The sequence below is a fragment of the Plecotus auritus genome, assembly GCF_963455305.1.
Source record: "Plecotus auritus genome assembly, chromosome: 7".
Taxonomy (NCBI): domain Eukaryota; kingdom Metazoa; phylum Chordata; class Mammalia; order Chiroptera; family Vespertilionidae; genus Plecotus; species Plecotus auritus.
In genome coordinates, this window is record NC_137774.1 from 146246799 (window position 1) to 146268650 (window position 21852).

Sequence of the window (21852 nt, forward strand, 5' to 3'; positions counted from 1 at the left end):
CCTCGGTTCCAGTAGGAAAAAAACTTTCTTTCTATTGTTCCGCTATTATATACTTATTTTAGCCTCTGCCTTGATGTTCCTTTCAGGTATGAATGACATTCCCTTTCTTTTCTGTCCATCCATACCCTTATCACTTTTTAGGGTCTGTTTAAAAACTACATACTTTGTATTTTTTTTTTCACATCCCTAGCCTACAATAGCTTCTCTTATTTTTCTTTTCTTAATTACTTTTAAACTTATTAGTTGTACCACACAATTTATTAAGCACTAATTATAGACTTGTGTTCTTTAATTGTTTGTAGTGTCAGTCTTAGTCTCTAAACAAGATAGTGTTTAAAGAATTTTATGTCGTATATACATTTTTGTTTTATCCGTACAATACTTTCTAGAGTAGTTGCTGCACCATTAAGAAATGCTCAGCAAATTCTTGGCTTTTTAATCTTGAATATTTATTGAGCGCTGCTAGAACCATGACATCATTGTAGGACAGAGAGTAAAATGTGTTTATCCAACAGTGATTCCTTCCATCTAATATCAACTCTATGTGCTAGTATCTTGTGTACAGATACATTTTTGAGGAGTCACTGGAAGATTTTGCTTCCTTTTTATTATTTGAAAACCCACTTCCACATTTTGAAATTTTTGTATAATTTTGAGAATTTTGGGTGAAAGGCATAGTGTAAATACAAAGTATTCATCTTCAAAAATCAAAATGAAAATGCTGATATTTAGAAATTTTAAAACAAAATACAGGAAGCTTTGAGTGACTAATAGGGCTAAAGAATTTATTGTTCCATTTCTAGGGCACTAGCGAAGGGTGGGAAATCTCTCCTTTGATGCATCAGAATATTTTATTTTTCTGTGCAGCCTGGTGTAAGAGAAAACACTTTGTTGTTTCCTTGAGGGAGATGCCTGTAGCATTAAAGATAATCTGGAAGGATCTAAACCTCTGAGGCACTGTTAAGTATTTATTAACATAAGATTAAAGGTGGCAAAAGCAAGGCTAGATCTGCAGGTGATTTTAAATCAGGGGTCACACTGCAAATCCTCTTTTTGGTGAGATGAATCCAACAAAGTGCACTGAGCCAATTAATGGTGGGGGTTTTTTTTGATAGAAAGAAAAGAAGCTGAGAGGGTCAGGATGCAGAAGACAGTATTTTCTTAAGGAAACTCCAACAGAATTTCTTTGTACAGAATCACACATGTTTGGTGATACCTCACTTAATGGCATGAATTAAATAGTGTGCACTTTGTCCAGTTTTGATAGTGAAGTGCACTGAAAATTCCCACCGTGCATGGTCTTCTGCCTTTTGAGATACTCTGGAGATTGGAAGGGGCCCAAGAAACTTTCTCTTTAGTCTTCCTCTGTGAGTGTAAGCTCAGTGGACAATGGTGGGTCAGACTGGAAGTATTTTCCAAGGTTGTGCTGCCAGAATCTGGAAGCTAGATGTGTTATGAGGAGAGGGCAGGTGCCACTGGTAGAGACAGAAGGATGTTTTGACAGTTTGCAAGCAAAGCAGTGTCCTGAGAGGTGGGTGACAAGTGGTGGGTGGCACGGCCAAGGTCCTACAAAGGCTCTCAGGTGGCACCCACAGGCTGGCATAGCACAGGAAGACAGAGCCTGAGCTTAGGCTGTCTTGGTGCTTGAGGCAGCCAGTGTGCAGCTGACCTCAGGAAGGCCTGGCAGCAGGCAGGGCCCAGCCTGAGCTGGGAATCAGAACTGCAGTCTGTGGAGCTGTCAGGGAGAAAGCAACAGATAAGAAAGGCGGGGAACAAGACAAAGACAAGCTGTTGAAAATGGAGGACAAAGTTGCCACAAAACCCCCACAAATAATAAAAAGATAGTTAACACTTATTGATACTCTATGTCAGGAAAGTCCTAAGTCCTTTATATATCTTAATACCTATCGCTGTTGCTCCCACTTTACATGGGAAGAAACTGAGTCACAGAAAAGTTGAAAAGCATATTCAGGGCCTAACATCTAACAAGTAGCAGGGTGGGGATTTCAATACAGGCATTCCGGCTCAAGTGGGTTTGCTTAACCTCTAAGCCACCCCACCTCCAAATTACTACAGGGTGACAAAATCAGATTCATCCTTACAGCCTTTCAAAAAGGGCACGGACTTTGAGCCAGAGAGATATGGATCTGAATCTCTACCTGTTAGTTGTGATACTTCTGGAAAATCACGTTTTTTGTCTTAGGCTTGGTTTTCTCATCTGCAGAATGGGGGATGCTACCTAATCCACAGATTTTGAAGAACTAACTGGAATAATTGATATAAGCTAATAACACCATGTCTGGGAAAAAAGCAGCCACTCAGATGTCTGTTTTCTTTTTCCTCTCTCTAAATGCCCATCAATATAGAGCTATTTAAGTTTCTCTTGATTGGAAATCGAATTGTTCCTGGGGACAGAGCTGGGCCAAGTTCGACGTGATCAAGGATCTCACAGGCTGTGGGGGTGGGGGGGGAGTGGTGCATATGGCCCCAAAGGCTTCCTGCCTGCTCAGGTCACACAGTATGCTTGCCCTCTTCTTTTAATTTACAGAAACATGTCTTGACAAGTGTATTTGTATACAGTTAATTCAGTCCATGAAACTTTGTCTGAAATGTGTAAGCTAATGCTCACTTTAGGAATAATAATTAGCAAACTTAAATATTGTACATTTTTATAAACATGTTAATAATCTATTATTTTTAAGATATCTTGCTTTCATTGACTGTTAGTACTCAGGAGAACTAGCTGTAAGGACTGAACATTTGAATTTCTATAATTATGACTGCATTTCTAATCCTGCTTCATTTTTTTTATAGCAACCAGGGCATGTATGTTAGCAATCTGAAATATTCTATCTCCCGACTAGTCATGGCTAGACTGCATCATCTTACACATTAAAAGCATCACCCCAATCCCGACTAAGGAATTCCACGATCATTCTTTCCTCCTACAACTTTGTTTGGTCCTTATCTGCAAACTATACTTAAAGATATAATTATACATACATTTTTGTTAATTAAAATTTTTATAATACAAACAGCATATGTTCACTGTAGAATAATTAGGCTAAAAGGCTTTTCCTCTAGTACCATTTAAGAATAAGATGACCAGTAACGATATCCATGGTATGGTATGGTGGTGTTTGGTTTGGTATGGTGTGGTATAGTATGACCTTATCTTTATGACAGGGTTTCAGATGAGCTAGAAATTTAAAGATCCTTTTAATCCTAAGTCTCTTTCTCTTGGCTGCTTAGATTTCAGACATTAAATTTTGTTTTATTTGGTCATTTATATGCTTTAGTTTATATTACTTCTTCAGTGAATTAAAGAGATTTTTAAAGATGAAACTGCAGCTTTTCAAGTGTCATTGCCATTTTGAAAAATTGAGCTAATAAGCCATTGGGTGATAAAAGATAGCAAGATCCTTAAAGAAGAAACTGCCATTTTCCATTTTCACTAAGAAATTAATCTATTAGAAAAACAATCTTTAAGGGTTTTGCTGTTATGTGCCTCTATCCCTCATCATCATTATGAATAAAGAGGAAAGAAAATCTAATTTCAGGTGCCAGATGGGTACCTCATGAATGGTGGTGATTCAGCACAGGCTTCGATTAGAGCAATCAAGCTTTGAGTAGCTTTTGAGTAATCATGGGGATCATGGTGAACCGAGGTGAATTTTCTCCTGTCTGTCAAGATTCTTTGCTTGTCCTTTCTCTACACTCAGGGCCTTTAAGATTTGCTGAGAAATGTGGTGGTTGCTTAGTGCTAGCAACTGAGAGTGGGTATTACAATTAACTTCTTGCTGGAAAAGTGTTGTTTCATGATGAAGCTTATTCAATGTGTACTTGAAGAAGGAAGCATCAGGATGGAAAGAATTTCAAACCCCTGGATGTAAGGTTTGAAATGTTTATTTGACCTTATAGAAGGCCATGGAAGAGCTTATGTCTGGACACAGAAACTAAAGATTAAATCTTGTACTGCACTCGAGTGTCCTGAGAATTAGGACAGGCTCCTCTCATTCTGTGCCAAAGCAAATGCAGAATAATAATCCTGGGAAGAGTTCACTTTTAGAAAAAATATATTTTTCAATTACAGTTTACATGCAATATTATTTTGTACTAGAGGCCCAGTGCACGAATTCGTGCATGGGTGGTGTTCCTTGGCCTGGCCAGAGATTGGGCCAATTGGGCCAATCGGCCTGGCCGGCCTGGGGGAGGGACTGCACGGGAGGTTGGCTGGCCATGGGAAGTTGGCTGTGGGAGTGCACTGACCACCAGGGGGCAGCTCCTGCATTGAGCATCTGCCCCCTGGTGGTCAGTGCATTGTCATAGCGACTGGTTGTCCAGTTGTCTGGTTGTCTGGTCATAATGGTCACTTAGTCTTTCATATATATAGATTAGTTTCAGCATAATGGTTAGACAATCAAATATTTTACAAAGTGTCTCCCCCTCCCCATACTTCCAGTATGCACCTGAAACCACATATAATTATTACAGTGTTATTGACTATATTCCCAATGATGTACTTTTACAACCCTGCAACTATTTCATAACTACCAATTTTTACTTTTTCATCCCTTCACCTTTTTTACCCTGTCCCCTTGTCCCCTCTTCTCTGGCAACCATCAGTTTCTTCTTTGCATCTATGAGTCTGTTTCTATTTTGTTTGTTTATTAATTTTGTCCTTTAGATTCCACATATAAGTGAAATCATATGGTATTTGTTTTTCTGTGTTTGACTTATTTCACTTAGCATAATTTCACTTATCCTTTTAGATTCATCTATACTGTCATAAATGGTAAGATTTCTTTTTTATTGCTGAGTAATATTCCATTGTATACATGTATCACAGCTTTTTTACCCTCTCATCTATTGACACACACTTAGGTTGCTTCCATATCTTGTCTATTATAAATAACTAGAGGCCTGGTGCATGAAATTCGTTCATGGGGGTGGGGGGTGTCCCTCAGCCCAGCCTGCACCCTCTCCAATCTGGGAGCCCTCGAGGGATGTCCAATAAACAGGCAGTCAGACATCCCTCTCACAATCCAGGACTGCTGGCTCCCAACCACTCGCCTGCCTGCCTGCCTAATTGTCCCTAACTGCTTCTGCCTGCCAGCCTGATCACCTCCTAACTACTCCCCTGCCAGCCTGATAAACGCCTAACTGCTCCCCTACCAGCCCGATTGCCCCTAACTATCCTCCCCTGCAGGCCTGGTCACCCCTAACTGCCCTCCCCTGCAGGCCTGGTCCCCCCAACTTCCCTCCCCTGCTGGCCCAGTCACCCCTAACTGTTCTTCCTTGCTGGACTGGTCCACCCCAACTGCCCTCCCCTGCTGGCCATCTTTTTTTTTTTTTAATATATTTTATTGATTTTTTACAGAGAGGAAGGAAGAGGGATAGTCAGAAACATCGATGAGAGAGAAACATCAATCAGCTGCCTCTTGCACACCTCCCACTGGGGATGTGCCCGCAACCAAGTTACATGCCCTTGACTGGAATCGAAACTGGGACCTTTCAGTCTGCAGGCTGACGCTCTATCCACTGAGCCAAACCGGTTTTGGCCCTGCTGGCCAACTTGTGGCAGCCATCTTGTGTCCACATGGGGGCTGCCATCTTTGACCACATGGAGGCTGCCATCTTGTGTGTTGGAGTGACAGTCAACTTGCATATTACCTCTTTATTATATAGGATGCTGCAGTGAACATAGGGGTGCATACAAGATTTTGAATTCGTGTTTTGGATTTCTTTGAATATATACCCAGAAGCAGAAATGCTGGGTCATAAAACAGTTCCATCTTTAGTTTTTTGAGGAACCTCCACACTGTTTTCCATAGTGGCTGCAAAAATCTGCATTCCTACCAACAGTGCAAAAGGGGGAAGAGTCCATTTTTTTAAATGAAGAAGTTTTGTAGCATTAGTAAAATCCAAGTTTCCTAAAAAACCCAGTGCTTGCTTATTAGAGTACAGGGTAAACAAAGTAAAAATAAAACCTAGCATTGAAGGAACACCTTCTTTGATCCAGGTGTGGTGCTTAGTTTATGCTGACCATCAGTCCATCATTTAGTCTGCACTGTGGCCCTGTAGTGTGGGTTTCAATTGTTATACTTATATGGACCATGAACTTGACATTCAAAAGGCTTAGATAACTTCCTCAAGGCCACAAAATCTGAAAGTGGCCAAAACAGAATTTGAATCCAGATGACTAATTCCAAAATTCTAATAATTCATTTTGCTTTTTTTCTTTTCTTCTCCAAACAAACATTTCTAATATAAATTCTTCTTCTTCAGATGATATCTTAAAATTTCTCCTTTAAAATGGGATGAACTGCAAAAGAGTGAAAATATTTTAGATAAAGAGGTACTCAGCTGAAGGGGTTGGTGTGATTCTGTCTCCCTAATATACCTTGACTATTGGAGAAAAAATACATTGAAAATGACTCTTCCATGGCAGAAGAATACTATAATTACTTCTTAATAGGTCTTGACTTTGTTACCTTTAAATAGTAAAAAGCCCGAACAGGAAAAATATCTACATTTGTTGTCCAGCTTCTTTTCTGCTTTTGTTTTAATTTTAATGCAGAAGAACAACTGCTTTTTACTCTTGATTAATAGTTTGTTCCTTGGCTCCAACTAAAACTAAGAGGCATGTACATTTTCACTCTGTGTGTGTTAATGACTCCACCACAGTGGGCTCATTCCCTTGAGGGATGCTAATAGGTTGTCACTTCCTAAGGAGCAGAGTACTGATAGGTTTGGGTTTTTACTTCTGGTCTTTGGTTTCTTGGTTGTGTTAATGTCCTTGTTTATGTTTCTTTTAATTAACATTGAACTTTTTCATTTTATGCCTTGTTTTTCTTCTATTTGTATAGTCAGCAAGCAGTGACTCCTTGGGTAGCAATTGTTAATCAGGGAGAAATGATAGCTTGAGGGTACTGAGTTACTTGATGCTAGGATAAAAGTTGTTCTATTGAAAACTCATTAGGAAAACTTTCACACACATGCCTTAAGTAAGATCTGCATGATGCCTTGCCAACTGCCCTAGTCTCTTTTATCTTTAACTGGCTTATTTTTTTCCAACTTCTCATTGTATCCTATGTAATGAAATTAATAGTATTACTCGTTCTTAAAACAATTCAGTTGTAATTTTTCTTAAGGGGGCTGTTCACAATGTAAATTTTACAAGAAGATTAAAAGCAGAATTTATTGCTAATTGATGAATGGAATCAACTAAAGAACAAAGGGGTGTGCTGGTTTAAAAAGGAACATCTGAAAGGATCTGGCTCATAATAACTTAGAAATGATAGTTTTGCTTCTAGAGCTTAGACTGAGAAGAGGTACATAATAGAATTCAGAATCTATGATATAGATATATGTCCCTCTCCCCATCCCCAGCTCCTTTTTTTTTCTGTCTGTTTCTCTCTTATCTATCTATTCATTATCTATCTATCTATCATCTACATACTGCTTTTTTTGTTTTTTAATTAGACAGGTAGAATGGTTCATATTTTATTTTTATTTTTTTGTTAATCCTCACTCAAGGATATTTTCCCATTGATTTTTAGAGAGAGTATAAGAGAGAGGGAAAGACAGAGAGAAACATTGATGTGAGAGAAACACATCAGTTGGTTGCCTCCTACATGAGCCCCGGACAGGGCCCAGGCTGGGGAGGAGCCTGCAACCAAAGTACATGCCCTTGACCAGAATCGAACCTGGGACCCTTTGGTCTGCAGGCTGACGCTCTATCCACTGAGCAACCCGGCTCGGTCTAGAATGGTTCATATGTAGAACTGAGCTCATCTCATGATGGAAAGTACTCATTATGATTAGTAATGCCTGATTTTTAAATTACATTCTGTGCCTACATCCCACAGCCTTCAGTGATAATGCCATTTAAACACTTCTCACATTTAAAAGTACTCAAATGGTAGACTTTAATCCCATATGGGGCAGAGAAGTATTGAAAAAGAAAAAAAGCCACAATGCTTCAGTGAACTCCAGCCTGGAGATTTTGTAGGTAGTGAGCTGCTTAAACCAGAGATTTTGTGGGGTTTGTCTTGCCATCATTTTGTTTTCCTTCGTGGTGACTCGGGGTTTTGTCCCGAGGCTCTCAATGAATGCATTATAACTTAGCAGGCGATGACACATCCCATAGGGGGCTCCTTCCATCGTAAGCCTCAGGCCAGCAGACTGTGCACCACGCTGTCCTATGATTCACAGGACAAAACTGCTCCAGTCACCTCCCACTGCCCAGGCCTGGAAGGGCACCATTATGTGGCAGTGGGAGGATATGGTTAGGAAAGTTGTTGAAAAGAAGCTTCTGTTGTAACTGTTCTTGCTGCAGCAGGAAACTAAAACCAGAGCAAAGTATTCTCATTTGTGAGAGATGAAATGGAAAGTCCCTGACCTTTTATTTAGGTGAAGAGTTGTCTTGTGGAGAGCTGCAATTATTTCAGGTGGGGGGGGAAGTTACAAAGCATGGAATTTTAGAAAGAAATGTAATTTATTTGCTGCTAAATGACTCAGCTTGACCATTTTGAAATACTGGTCAAGGAGAGCATTGAAAGAGAGGGTATTTTGGCATTTCCATACCCTTGGAACTGAAGAATTGGCCTACCTGGGAGCCAAATGATGTAGTTTGTTTTCCAAAATGTCAATTATTTTATAATAAATTTGTACTGACATCAAAAGGGGCTTGTGTTCTCTTATATAAGTGTGATCACCTGCATATTATTCATTTAACGACATTACGAAACACTTTGTGGGTGTGGACTTCTATGGCCACCTCTTCTGCAGGCACAGAGGTCTGACCAGATGTGCAAACAAGATGAAAGGAACTGCTAGTCTCTACTTTCATGTTCTTTTCCTTCTACTTGGGAAACAACATCAATATATGAAATGGCATTTGAACAACTTAAAGCAAAGTGTTCGCAAGAGCAGAATAACCCAGAATAGGCTTTAAGCCATTAGGTGTATGAATCACTTTCTGCCTCCTCTGGGTCCCACACCAGCTATTCTGAGCCTCTGTCAGAGCACTTAGTGTGTTGTGCTATTTGTCTTTCTCCCCCACTAGTCTATGAGCTCCTTGTAGAAAGAGATTTTATCATATTTATCTTTGCATCCCTGGACACTAGCACAGTTCATTGCTTACCACAAGTGCCTAATAAATGTCTGTTGAGTGAGTAAGAGGGACTGCTGTTATCATTTTGGGGGAGGAGAAGGGAATAGAATGATGGTTTTGTATGAGTATAAGCTACAAAGAAAAATATTTGATTCTCTTTAGTCTGGAGACAAAATGTGCTTTCCTTCTCATAATTCTAGCCAAGGGAAGCAGTTCAATTTGGCAGAATTCAGTAAAAATTTATTGAGCATATGTTACATTGTGATTATATATACAAACGTAAAATGTTTTCTATTCTCAAGGGTCTTAGAGTCCAGGGTGGCAGTGGCAGCGAGATACAGAACATTTCAGTATACTTGACAAATACACTGTTAGGAGCATTCAGAAGGCATTATAGAAAGACTTTGGTTCAGGCTTGCAAAGGGGGTTAGGCTGGGGATATTGGGAGAATCAAGAAACTGAGCAGGAGATGACATCTCAGCTGAGTGTTGAAGTAGGAGTAGGTAAGTGAAGATGGAAGAAGTGGATTTGAGGATGAGGAAGAGGAAGAGAAAGAAACAATAAAGAACAAAGACTTAGATGTGGGAAACAGCATGTAGGGTTCAGTATAGCAAATGAGGAAAATATGAAATATGGAAGGATAAATAGGCAGTAATGATGACAAGGATTAGGAGGTACCTGAAATACTGTAGGTAAAAGTCTGAAAGAGGATATTGGCAGTAGACTTGCTAAGAGAAGATAGAGCTGAGAAATATTTTCTAGGTACTACAGCAGGACGTGATCACTGATTGAGTGTGGGTGATCAGGGAGTGGGAGGGGCTCGGGATTTTGGTTTGGGTGGATGGTAGTACCATTAACTGAGAAAGAGAGAATAAGAGAAGAAACATATTTAGGAGTGAAGAAAGAAAAAAAGATGAGTGCATATATGAACATGTTGTATTTGTGATACTTGTGGGTCTTCTAAGTGGAGATCTCTAGCAGGCTTCTGAATGTAAAAATTTGAAAGCTCAGGAGAAATCAAGGTATGATATATACATATACATTATTTGCATACCTACCATATATTACTAGTATTAGCAAACATTTAGCAGATCAAACAATGAAAACTAGTGGATTGCCCAGGGATATAATGTAGAGCAGAGATTTTCAAGTGCCAATCAATAATATGGTGCTCTGTAAGCTTCATGAGTATTATCTAAAGAATTGGTAAAAAATAGATTCCTCTGGAACTCTCCTGGAAATTCTGATTCATTAGTAGAGGGTCAGAAATCTTATTTTTATAGAATTCCCTAGGTAATTTTGGTATGCAGTCATGTTTGAGAAGAAAGGTAAGAGCAGTGGTTTTATTCAGATTTAAGGAGTGAATTCAAGAAGACCTCCATCGAGTAGAAAGAAGTCCAACAATCTGAACTAGCAGAGAGTGATATCACAGAAGACAAGGGAGGAGATAGTTTCTAGAAAAAAAACATTTCCAATGTTATAGTAGGGAAGTCTACTAAGAGAATTTGTGAAGAGTTTGTTATATTTGGCAATATGGAGGTCAAGAATTTTTAGAAAGAAGTTGAAATGTAGAAAGAGCAAAACTAGGTTGCAATGGATTTACGGGTATAGGATAGGAGTAAGGAGGTGGAGAAAGCAATAGACAATATTTTCAAATAACTTGATTATGGAGAGAATGATATTTGGAGTGGAAAGAATATATATATATATATATATATATATATATATATATTTTTTTTTTTTTTTTACAAGAGGAGAGATTCTGGAGATAGTAGTGAGAGTATGAGAGGAGAGAACCAGAAAGATAGAGTAGATAGGGGGAGGGAAGATAGTAAGTAGAAGACACAACTGAACATGGGTAGAAAAACACTTCATCCTCTCAGACAGGAGAAATTCCTTCATCCTCTCAAGGAGGTAAGAAAAAGTGAGGTGGGGTGATACAGGAAGCTGAGGTGCAATTTTTGATCCAATGTTAAGGAAGACATTAAGAAGAGGCTCGAACAGTTCAAAGCTTATTGAAGCTAAACCTAGATAAAGAAGTCAATTGTTAATTTATTTTATGAAATTTTCTGTTGCAAATTGTGACAGGCATATTCTCTCCATTGCCTTTTTTCCTACTTATAATACATATGAAAATATTTTATGGATTGAGCTCCTGTTTGTCCTACACATCTCAAATCCCTTGTTTGCTGTTTCAGTTCATTATTTGTATTCTTCTGAGTTCCATGTGTTTTGCATTTCTAGAAACCAGCATAGGGGGACCTCAATAACTGTTTGAATTTCTAGGTGAAGTAGAATCTGAAGATTTTCTTGGCTAGTAACCATTACCGGGGTTAGGGTGGGAGAAGAGGATGAAATAGCAGGGTCAGCAAGAGAGAACTTAGTTTTTGGCCATCCTTTTCCAACTAAGCCCTTTCCCCATTCAGTAGAGTCCCAAAAGGCGAAGCCAAACACTATGTACGAAATAGCAAAGTTGGACACTCCACTGAATGGACGACACAACAACCTCCTGGAAAAATCATGCCGACAAAAGGTTCGCGCTTAAAGGGTACTTTGAAGAAGAAAGAGATAGTGATGACTTGTTTTATATTCACTCAATTACTTTCTTTTACTGATTTTTAAGTATTTTGTTTTCCCAAATGTTGAGAATTTAAGAAGCTAAAGAATGTGGAAGGAAGAACAGAACCCCTCATGATACTCGTATCTAAATATAACTACTAGGTGCCTTGTTTGCGCAGTAGGTAGTGCGTCAGTCTCATAAATGCAATTACTAATATTTTCCTACATTTATTTCCAGTCTTTTCTCTCTATATAATTTTTTATAAGATCATACTATCCATACCACGTTAATTTTGTTTTTAACATTATAGAAGAAGCATTTTATCATATAATTAAAATATATTATAATATATATACTAGTATATATATATTTTTAAATGCATAGTACATCATGAAGTTTCTCATATTTTAGTTAACTATTTCCTTAGCTAAACCTTGGCTCTGCTATTTACTAGGCTATTTAGTTAACTTGTTGGACATCTAAATTATTTCCAAATTTTCATTATTATAAGTAGCATTGCTAAGAATACCTTTGAATATAAAGCACTTTCTGTACTTCAAATTACTTTCTAAATTACTATATAAAACATATAACACCATTATAGTTTTGAACATTATCAAATTTATTTCCAAAGACTTATGTTATTATGAAGCTGATAAGCAATATATAAAATGGGTTTATAGTCAATAATATTCTAATAACTATGCATGGTGCCAAATGAATACTAGATTTCTAGGGGGATCACTCCATAAATTATGTGTCTAATCACTATATGTACACCTGAAACAAATATAAAATAATAGTGAATGTCAACTGCAATTTAAAAAATTAAAAATATTTTAAAAAACCCAGACTTTTCATGGGAAAGATTGAGTTATTCTCATGTACTCTGAAGTGCCTGTTAATTTGATCTCCCCACACTTAAAACAGGTAACTTACACATTTGCCCCAGTGTCTAAGTCCCTGATATTTCCTCATTCCTTCTAAAGTTGTGAATTAAGAGAAAAGACTCTTTCTTGATCCAGATCTAATGATGACCAGAGAGGTTTCCTATGGTCTTTCCTTCAGGGTGCCCTGTGAAGGCTGTCCCTTCACTTTCTGAGGTATCATCTATCTAATGGATCCTCATAACAACCCTGTGAGGTGGGTTGTGAAAATATTCTATACAATCTACATAGAAGCAAGCAAATGGTAGAGAAAGAAAAAGAGAGTTTTCTAATTCCATACAGCTTGTGTATATGACATTGGGATGAAAGTAGAACTTATTTCTTCTGATGCCCAGTCCACGACTTTTTCCATTATATAAATCCTTAATCTCTAGGAAAGAACGTGTCTTAACTCCCTTATCCTTTCATCAAAGCAGCAAAATTTATTCAGGTGCTCCAGCTCAGATTCCTTCTCAGAATGTTTCAGTACCATCTGTCTTCTCCACCGGCTCTGTTCATTTTTATTTCTAAAGTGTTCCCCCTGCAGGAGCTGACTCTACTTCTCCCCAATTAACTTTTATGTGCAAATTCCTGTAGTAATGAAATTGCATTTGTGAGTGTTCTCTCACCTGGTTTCTTTATAGTGCACCTGGAGGGAGAATGCGTTTCTGTGGTCTTACAGCGTCGTCTTTGCTGAGGGAGGAATTTGTAGGAACTGCCTTCCTGAAAGTAAACCTTTTAAATCAAACATTCTTTGGCTTAGGCACAACTTTGATATTTGCAGAGGTTACCACTTGTTGATAATTAAAATGCACTGGTTCGTGATATTGGCAGCTAAGCACTGTGGCAGGGTAGAAAAAACATGGACTTTGAAGCCAGACAAATAGGGTTTGAATCTTGGCTCTGCTATTTACTGGGCAATTTAGTTAACTTGTTGAAGCTGATTTCCCCTTTTCACAATGGGGTGATATAGTAACGATATCTACCTCACAGGGTTACTGTGAGGATTAAGGATAAATAATAGATATATTTCTTATGATGAACTGAGATAGCAGAAAAGTGCAGTCCTCTCCAGAGAAATCAGGTCAAATTTGTGTGGCACCTCTTCTATGTCCCCTCCAGCTCCACTCTCCTTCCTGCCCCACCCTAGGAAGCTTTCTGTCCTGGGAGGCTGAGGGCTCTGTTGGCTCTGTTGAATTTTTGCAGTGGGAAGTCCCAGCAGGAGATCAGAAGGAGGCAGCAGAATGAGATCATGTTCATCTTCCTTTCAGAGTCACCCAAGGCTGTGCCCCAGAGAATAATCTCCATTTTCAAGGCAGTTCACTCTATGACTCTCTGCTCTTAGGTATTGGTGGCTCATCCCTCTCCTTGTCCCTATAGCTTGGAGGTGGTAAGAACTGCATTATTACCTGTGCAAGAACTGCACCATCCTCGGTAGGTTCCTCTTCTCTGCTCATATCTTATTCAATAGTCTCTTTACTAAGCCCTCCATTAATGACTCTAATATGAGTGTAGTGTCTTATTACTCCTGGGACCCTAACTGACACATTGTTCATTATTGTGTAGTTGAAAGTATATTTGCTGTTAGAGCATCATCCCGGCACACCAAGGTTGTGGGTTTGATCTCCAGTCAGGGCACATATAAGAATCAACTGAATGCATAATGCAACACCAATTGAAGTTTCTCTCTCCCTTCCTCTTTCTCTCTTTCAAGTCAATAAATAAATTAAAAAAAAAGAAAATAAAAAAAATGAAAGTTCATTTGCCTAAGTTTTTTATTTGAGGGAGTTTGGCACGTATGAAAGTACATCTGCCTAAGTTTGTCTTATTTGAGGGAGTTTGGCACTTTTAGGAAAAAATAAGAATGGGTGGTTGTTGTTGCTTGCCATTTGAAAGAAAAGAAGAAAATGGTAGGAATGAAGGATCGCGACGATACTACTTCATATACATTAAAACTCATTGAAACGTGGCAAGCAACAGCATGAGTATTATTATCTCCCTTTTGCAGGTCTGGAGAAAGCTCAGAGAGGTTAAGTAACTTACCTAAAGCTACACAGAATGCAATTAAAGAGCCGTAGTTCTAACCTATGCCTATTTGGTTCCAAGGTCCACACTGTTTTAGTGAGGCCCTGGTGCCTCCTTGGTAGTTATAAAGGCTGAGAAGGGCCACCCCATCAGCTCTCATTTTTCAATTAAGTCCATTTTCCTCTTTCAGTTTCTTTATGTTACAAATTCCTACAGGAAATTATCTATTAATGATGGTCTTTAAATGATGTCAAGATAAATTTGTTAAAAATATGATTAATTTAGGAAAGCCTCAGGTCAAATCCATAATTTGTCTGATTTCACTTGTTAACTCAAAACCATTGCATCTCTAGCCCACTATTCCATGGTTGCCCCCAAGGGTACTCATTAAATACTAAATGGGCAATGAAATATTTTGAATGAGTTTTTCTTTGATAGTATGTAAGCTTTCTACAGCATTTAGGGGATTTCATCTTCCCCACCCCCCAGTTATGGAATATTTAGTTAGTTCACAGTTTATACTATTTCTGCCCACTTCTTAAATTGATCTAGGCGAGTAACATAATTTTACATTTTCTGAGAGCTAATAAAATGCTTGGCATTGTAACTAATCAGTAAAGGTGACTAAATTCCTGGAGGTATACTAGCTGAGAACTTTGTATTTGTGGATCAGCTCTTTCCACAAATGAACAATGTGTCAGTTAGGGTCCCAGGAGTAAACCCTACACCCTTAAAAAATCCATACACACTCAAAGAACTATATATATCTTAGAAACTCCTATTCACTGTGCATTTTTCTCTAACTTCAGGTAAGCATTTTCATTGACCACAGAAGAAAGTGTTGTCCCTCACTGCTCTTTAGGGCATTGCATCTAGGCATATTCTTATGCGTTTCCAGCCTTGGGCAAACTACAGCCCGCAGGCCGGATCCGGCTGTTCTATCTGGTTCTCTTGCTCTCCCCTCCGCTCCTTTACTTTGAATTTATATTAGTTCACACAAACACTCCATTCATGCTTTTGTTCCAGCCCTCCGGTCCAGTTTAAGAACCCATTGTGGCCCTTGAGTCAAAAAGTTTGCCCACCCCTGGTAGGCATATTCTTAGCAATAATAAACTCGATTTCTCTAATTCTAGCTCTACTTTGCTGTTGTGGGGTCTCTGGCCTTAAAAAAAATATTTCCCTTTTATTTTTATAAGTCTTGAGGACTGATTTCCTGTTTCAAACAAATCTTTGATCCTTGAGAGTGTGCCACTGCTGATTGCTGGAGAGCTTGGTGAAGGTCCTTCCCACTGGTGTAGGGGAACCATTTGGCTCTCCTGCTGTTGAGGGCTGGCCTCCTCCAGGGGCCACAGAGATGCTGTGTTCCATGGAGTCCTCCCTCCTTTTGGTGTGTATGCTTTTACAAATACATGTAGTCACTTCATTTTGTTTTTTGTTTTTTTGATATATAATTCACACTGCTCTGCACTTCGCTATTTTTCAAACATATTACCAAAATAAACTCTTTCAGACCTTGATCATTGTTATTCTTTTTCCATAAACCTCAGACACAAATCTTTTGAGATGCTTAGAAGAAACCCAAATGATAGAATACATGCTGTTTTTAGAACCAGTCTGCCCTTATAATATCTGCCCACATCTACAAGGTCAGAGTTTTGGTCAAGCATGTTTGCCTCATCCCTGTTCCCTTAGAGTGATTTCTTTCCTAAAAGGCACCTCAACCCACAGGCAAATATGCCCTATGAATTTGTAAGTAATGCCCAAATATAGCTGAATATCAGAATGAACACAGCACATAGTTATTCTATTTGCTTTTTCTTCTGAATCAAAAGAGAGAATTTCCTTCTTAGTGTCTAGTGGAAAGTGTAGGTTAGGTAATGAGGCTATTCTGTCATTCAAGTGGCAACAGCTCTGGCATATTCATTGCAAGTTAGTTATTGCTTAACTAGGTAAGCACTTCCTCCAAACCATTCCTTATAATCTCTTTGAATCAAAATGGTAGAGAACTCACTAAATTTACTTAAGAGCCACTGGGATGGCTCACTGTACTGTGGATTATTGCTAATAAACCAGGAGGCCATGATGTAGTGGTCAGAGGGCTCTCAGATGGAGACAAGAGTCCTCTGGCAGTGGACAAAGCTACCTTTGTGGTCCATTGGTGGAAATTTGAGGGGTCCCTGGCTATACCAGCACGAATTATCAAATACCCAATACAGTGTGTTTTCATTACATACATGTAACTTTAGGTTGTGACTACCATACCTACTTTTTGTTTCAGCTACTTAGAAATGTAGGCTTGAATATTTAATAGAAAACAGATGATACTTGAAATCTCTAACTTACATTTAACAAAAGTTGTTTTGGAAATGTTGCTTGTGTGCACTTTTACTGCTTTAAACACAGCATCATTTTAGCCTGTTCTGATGAATGATTTAAGAGTTGCTGTCCCACTCTAAGACAGTATTTCGAAGCACACATGTTAATCATATACTTGATTAAACATTTCCTTGCCTTTCTCTTCAGAATGCCAGTTGGCTTTTGAGTGGATAATTGTTGCAGTGAGAGCAGTGACGTTGGAAACAACCATTGCCTGTTTGAGTCACTTAAGACACCACCATGAAAAGAAATACTTCTGATTTGCTTTCTCGGAACAAAAGTGTAAGTACCCTTGTTTTCATTTCTTTTGTAAAAATGTGGACATGTAACTTTTTACTGTTTGTATTTTAATACTGTGCTATCATAATCAGGCTTGTGAGCAACCTTTGGTGCACTTTTAGTTCTCAGACTGTGTACAGCTTATGAACAAGTGAGGATTTGTTCATCTATGTGACTTGGTTGACATTTGATGGGTATTCTCTCCCAGCCATTTATATGCCTTACCATTCATTAGCTAACTGGCATGAAATTAGACGCCCAGATTTTCAGATGTATGCAGAAATATGATTAAAATGGAAACTGAAGAGATTTATGTCTTATATGTCAAACTTTGTATGTAAGTCCAAAAGAATAGATTGAATTTAACATCACTAGGTACTTCAATCAATCACATTCTGTAAGTTCATGTATATAGTGAATAATGCAAATACTTGGTCGGTGGGGTATAACTTTCAGGAGCTTTCTATCCTGGCATATGTCTTTAATTTCTCTCCTCCTTTAAAAAGCATTTTAAGTAAACATTCTCAGGGCCCTGAAGGAGATTAACCCTTATTTCCAATTACCAAGTGAGTGTTTCTAACGTACCAAGTTAGTGATATGTTTTAGATTTCTATTAACTTATGAAAGAAAGCATAAACAAATATAGCAAATCAAAGCTATACAAGGCAGGGATAAAAGTAGACTATTAATTTCCATCAGACAAGTTCTAAGAACATGTGCCTTTGTTCATTTACCCAAGGGGGAAAAAGCATCCAAACAGATGTAGTTGTGACGTAGGAACATTCATTTGAAGGCATCAGAAAAACCACAAATGCAAACACATTTCTCTAGTATGGAGATTCTTTGTGTTACAACAGTAATTCTGTTGTGATGCCCAAGACCATCTTTAATTCTTCCTGTAGTTACCATCCAGCTTTTAAGGTTGACTAAGGCAGAATTATGTGGAAAGGAAAGTATAGTGTGCCCAATAGGCTTTCTTAAAAAATGGGGATATATCCAGAAGTGTGCCAGTTCTTTGACTGAAAACTAATTGTGTTTAATACCCAATAAGGAAATTCAACAAACTCGAGGGAATGTTCAAATTCATTTGTTTTATTGGTTGGTGTTTGGTTGTATGCATTATTATATAAAATAAAGAGCCATGGCTCGGAGCCTGGAATTCCCTCTATTATTAAATAATTGCTCATTGGAAAAGGAGGTGACCTGCATACGAATTAAAAAACTGCAAACACATCTTTCTGTTGCTGAGCTTTTCTTATTTAAGTTAAATATGAAAGCAAATCACTCACTTAATTCTTCTTTTATTGAATTTCAGAGACATGTGATATGAAAAAATCTGTAAAGGCAAAAGGGAGAATATTTTGGATAATTAAAAATATGCCATTAAGGATATCCCTGTTCTTGGAGGAAAACATTCTAAAAGCAAATGATTAACTGAGCCATGACTTTAAGGAACTGCGGGTACATAATGATGCTAGGGAAATTTCCTATTTAAACTTGCTTAATGCAAAAATTTTCATCTTGGTGGAAAGGCTCACGCTGCCCAGATTAGGAGGAATGGAGTTGCCTACATTTATCCAAATGTAAACAGTAGAGCTGTCACTTCACTGCTTCTTAGCTTCTTGAAAATCCACTGGCATAAAGAGCATGCTTCACTTAATTAAACGACTCTAAGCAGGAGACTATCACTTACCAGAAAAAAGAATCCGACGTTTTGATTAGTTAGAAGTTGTTACCTTAGAGTTTCAAAAGTTTATTTTGCACTGGTCTAAAAATGTCAACCTCCCGCCCCTTAAATCTTTGCCGTAATAAAATCGAAAATTGTACACTTAACAGTAGGTCTTTTCTGTGTTCAATGAGGAAAGTTTAAAGAATTAATTTGATTTAGAATCTGAGGATGTGTTTCTTTGGCATTATGACATTTGAAAATCCAAAGAGAATGTTCTAAATGTTAGAACAGCCTCTGCTTCTCTCTGTGTGTCTCTGTGTATCTTGTACCTGTCATTGTGCAAAGGCATACAAATGAGGAGGGAAAAAGACTTCCTTTACATGATCATCTTGTGTGTCCCTGAACACTTAGATCAGTGTTCATATTTTTCTACTCACATTCAAGACCTGGTCCAGGGTCCCTTTCAATGATTGATGCTCTGAATTCTTCCTTTATTTGGGAGGGGCCCATGAACAATTTTAGCTATAAAAATATAAACAAACCATTTTTTATTTAAAGTGACATTTTGCTAGTTTTGGAAGATAATTTGTGGTTGCAGTGGGTGAAAAAGGGAGGAACTGAGCCTGTGGGCATTACAAAAGTAAGGCATGGACCCATGTCGATGCACTTACGGTCTGCTGTGGGAGACAGACGTTCATCAAATCACACAAACAAGTGTGACAACAATTCTCCACTATGTCTCCTTTCTTGGCTCTCCTATCAACCTGTCCTCATATGGAAAGGCTCTTTCCTCATCCTAGAATATGAAGTGCCTGAGGACGGCGGCCTTGCCTTCACATAGCAGATAATTATGTGTTAGCAAAATGAGCGAATAAATAAACCGTGATAGCTGCTAAGAGAAGCTTCACAGCACAGTGAGAGCATGTAATAGGAAGACTTGGCCTAATCATGGAGGTCAGGCAAGGCTTCTCCAAATTAAGATGAATGAGAGCTATGATGGGAAGGGTAAGTTAGCTTAACAAGACAAAGTAGGAGTGAAGGGTTTCTAGGAAAAGTTAACATACATGCAATGACTCTACAGTGGGAGGGAAAGTGGTGGCTTCAATGTCATGAATAAAGGCTAGAATAACTAACTCCTTGGTGGCAATGATAGGAAGGTAGAGGAAAATGAACATATTTAAGAGATATTTAGAATAAAAAAAATGATAGAGCTTTTGGTAAGGCTTTGGATTTGAGATGGAGGGGATAGGAAAGTGTGGAAGGTGACTGGGCTTCTGGTGTTCTTACAGGATGGATGTGCTCCTTCTACTGAGATGGAAACACTGAGTGAACACCAAGGAGGACATGAGGATGTGTTAAGATATAGGAACCTGGAGAGCAATATGTAAATTTAGAAATTTTAATTTATTATTAAGCTTATATCCCCAAAAGTCTGTTGATTAAATATAGATTTAAAAAAAGAGGGACACTTTTATTAATTTATTTTTTACTTATGAAAGTTTGATCCCAAGCTATCTTTACTAGATATACAAGTTGCCATTTACCAAATTAAAATTCTTATGTAGCACCCCAATATATCTCTAGGAACTCAAGATGTTAAAATGGGTAGAAATATAGTGACAATTATTTCTAATTTAATGTTTCACACATTGGAAAGACTATCCATTCCTACAAAATATGTGGAGAAAGTGCTTAGAAATAGCAGCCTTAAACATATTCTCTTATTTCATCATGAATAAGCAAAACAGGACCTACATTAGTTATTAAAAACTTCCAAGCATCATTTCATAAAAGCAGCTTTCCCCTCCATTATTTCTGATGCTATAATGTAGTTAGTTTTGATCTATACTTTAATATGTATTGAGTTCCTAAATCAAGATATAATTTTAAAATTTATTAATTATTTTTAAAAAATTAATTCAATGTAAGCCAAATAGCATAAACTACATTAATCAAAATAAATCAAAGTGCTTATATTTCTTTTTTTAAATAAAGCTACTATGAACATTCATGTACAAGTTTTTGTTTTTTAAAATATATTTTTATTGATTTAAGAGAGAAAGAGAGAGAGAGAGAGAGAGAGAGAGAGAGAGATTGTAACATCAATGATGAGAGAAAACCATCGATCGACTGCCTCCTGCACACCCCACTGGGGATCGAGCCTGCAACCTGGGCATGTGACCTTCATCAGAATCATACCCGGGTCCCTTCAGACTGCAGGCCAACGCTCTATCCACTGAGCCAAACCAGCCAATAATAAGAATAATATTTCTTATTAAATAGAAAATATCTAAATGAGTAAAATATCATTAATATTATTAAATACTATATTATAGTCAGACTTTTATGATAAATGAACCTAAATTAAAATATCTTGCCAAAACTGGTTTGGCTCAGTGGATAGAGCATCAGCCTGCGGACTGAAAGGTCCCAGGTTCGATTCCGGTCAAGGGCATGTAACTTGGTTGCGGGCACATCCCCAGTAGGAGGTGTGCAAGAGGCAACTGATCGATGTTTCTCTCTCATCGATGTTTCTGACTATCTATCCCTCTTCCTTCCTCTCTGTAAAAAATCAATAAAATATATTTAAAAAAAATAAAATAAAATATCTTAAGACCAATATATGGTTTTATATATGACAATGAAAGAAGTCCACAAATTTAAAAAGTGGGCAGCTATCCTATAATACATTGCACATAAATTGAAAATGATAGAAAGCAAATAATTTAAGCTTTACATCTTGACTTACATTATTTGTTTTTAGAATACATGGTATTAACATTCATCTGTTATAAAAAAAGGTTCACTCAATTGGATAACACTGAAATTGATCTGGTTAACATCTTTCTCTTCATTTCTATTTTCTAGATTTTATGTTAGGAGACTCAATGGTGATTTG

The 21852-nt window shown here is 37.9% G+C and overlaps 1 long non-coding RNA gene across 1 annotated transcript in view; it reads left to right on the forward strand.

Annotated features, from left to right (window-relative positions):
- Positions 1 to 21852, forward strand: part of LOC308255016 — a 417404-nt gene that overhangs the window by 253589 nt on the left and 141963 nt on the right. The window contains exon 3 of the long non-coding RNA XR_013961288.1: positions 17153 to 17287. This is a non-coding gene — a long non-coding RNA (uncharacterized lncRNA). The remainder of the gene's footprint in view (positions 1 to 17152; positions 17288 to 21852) is intronic.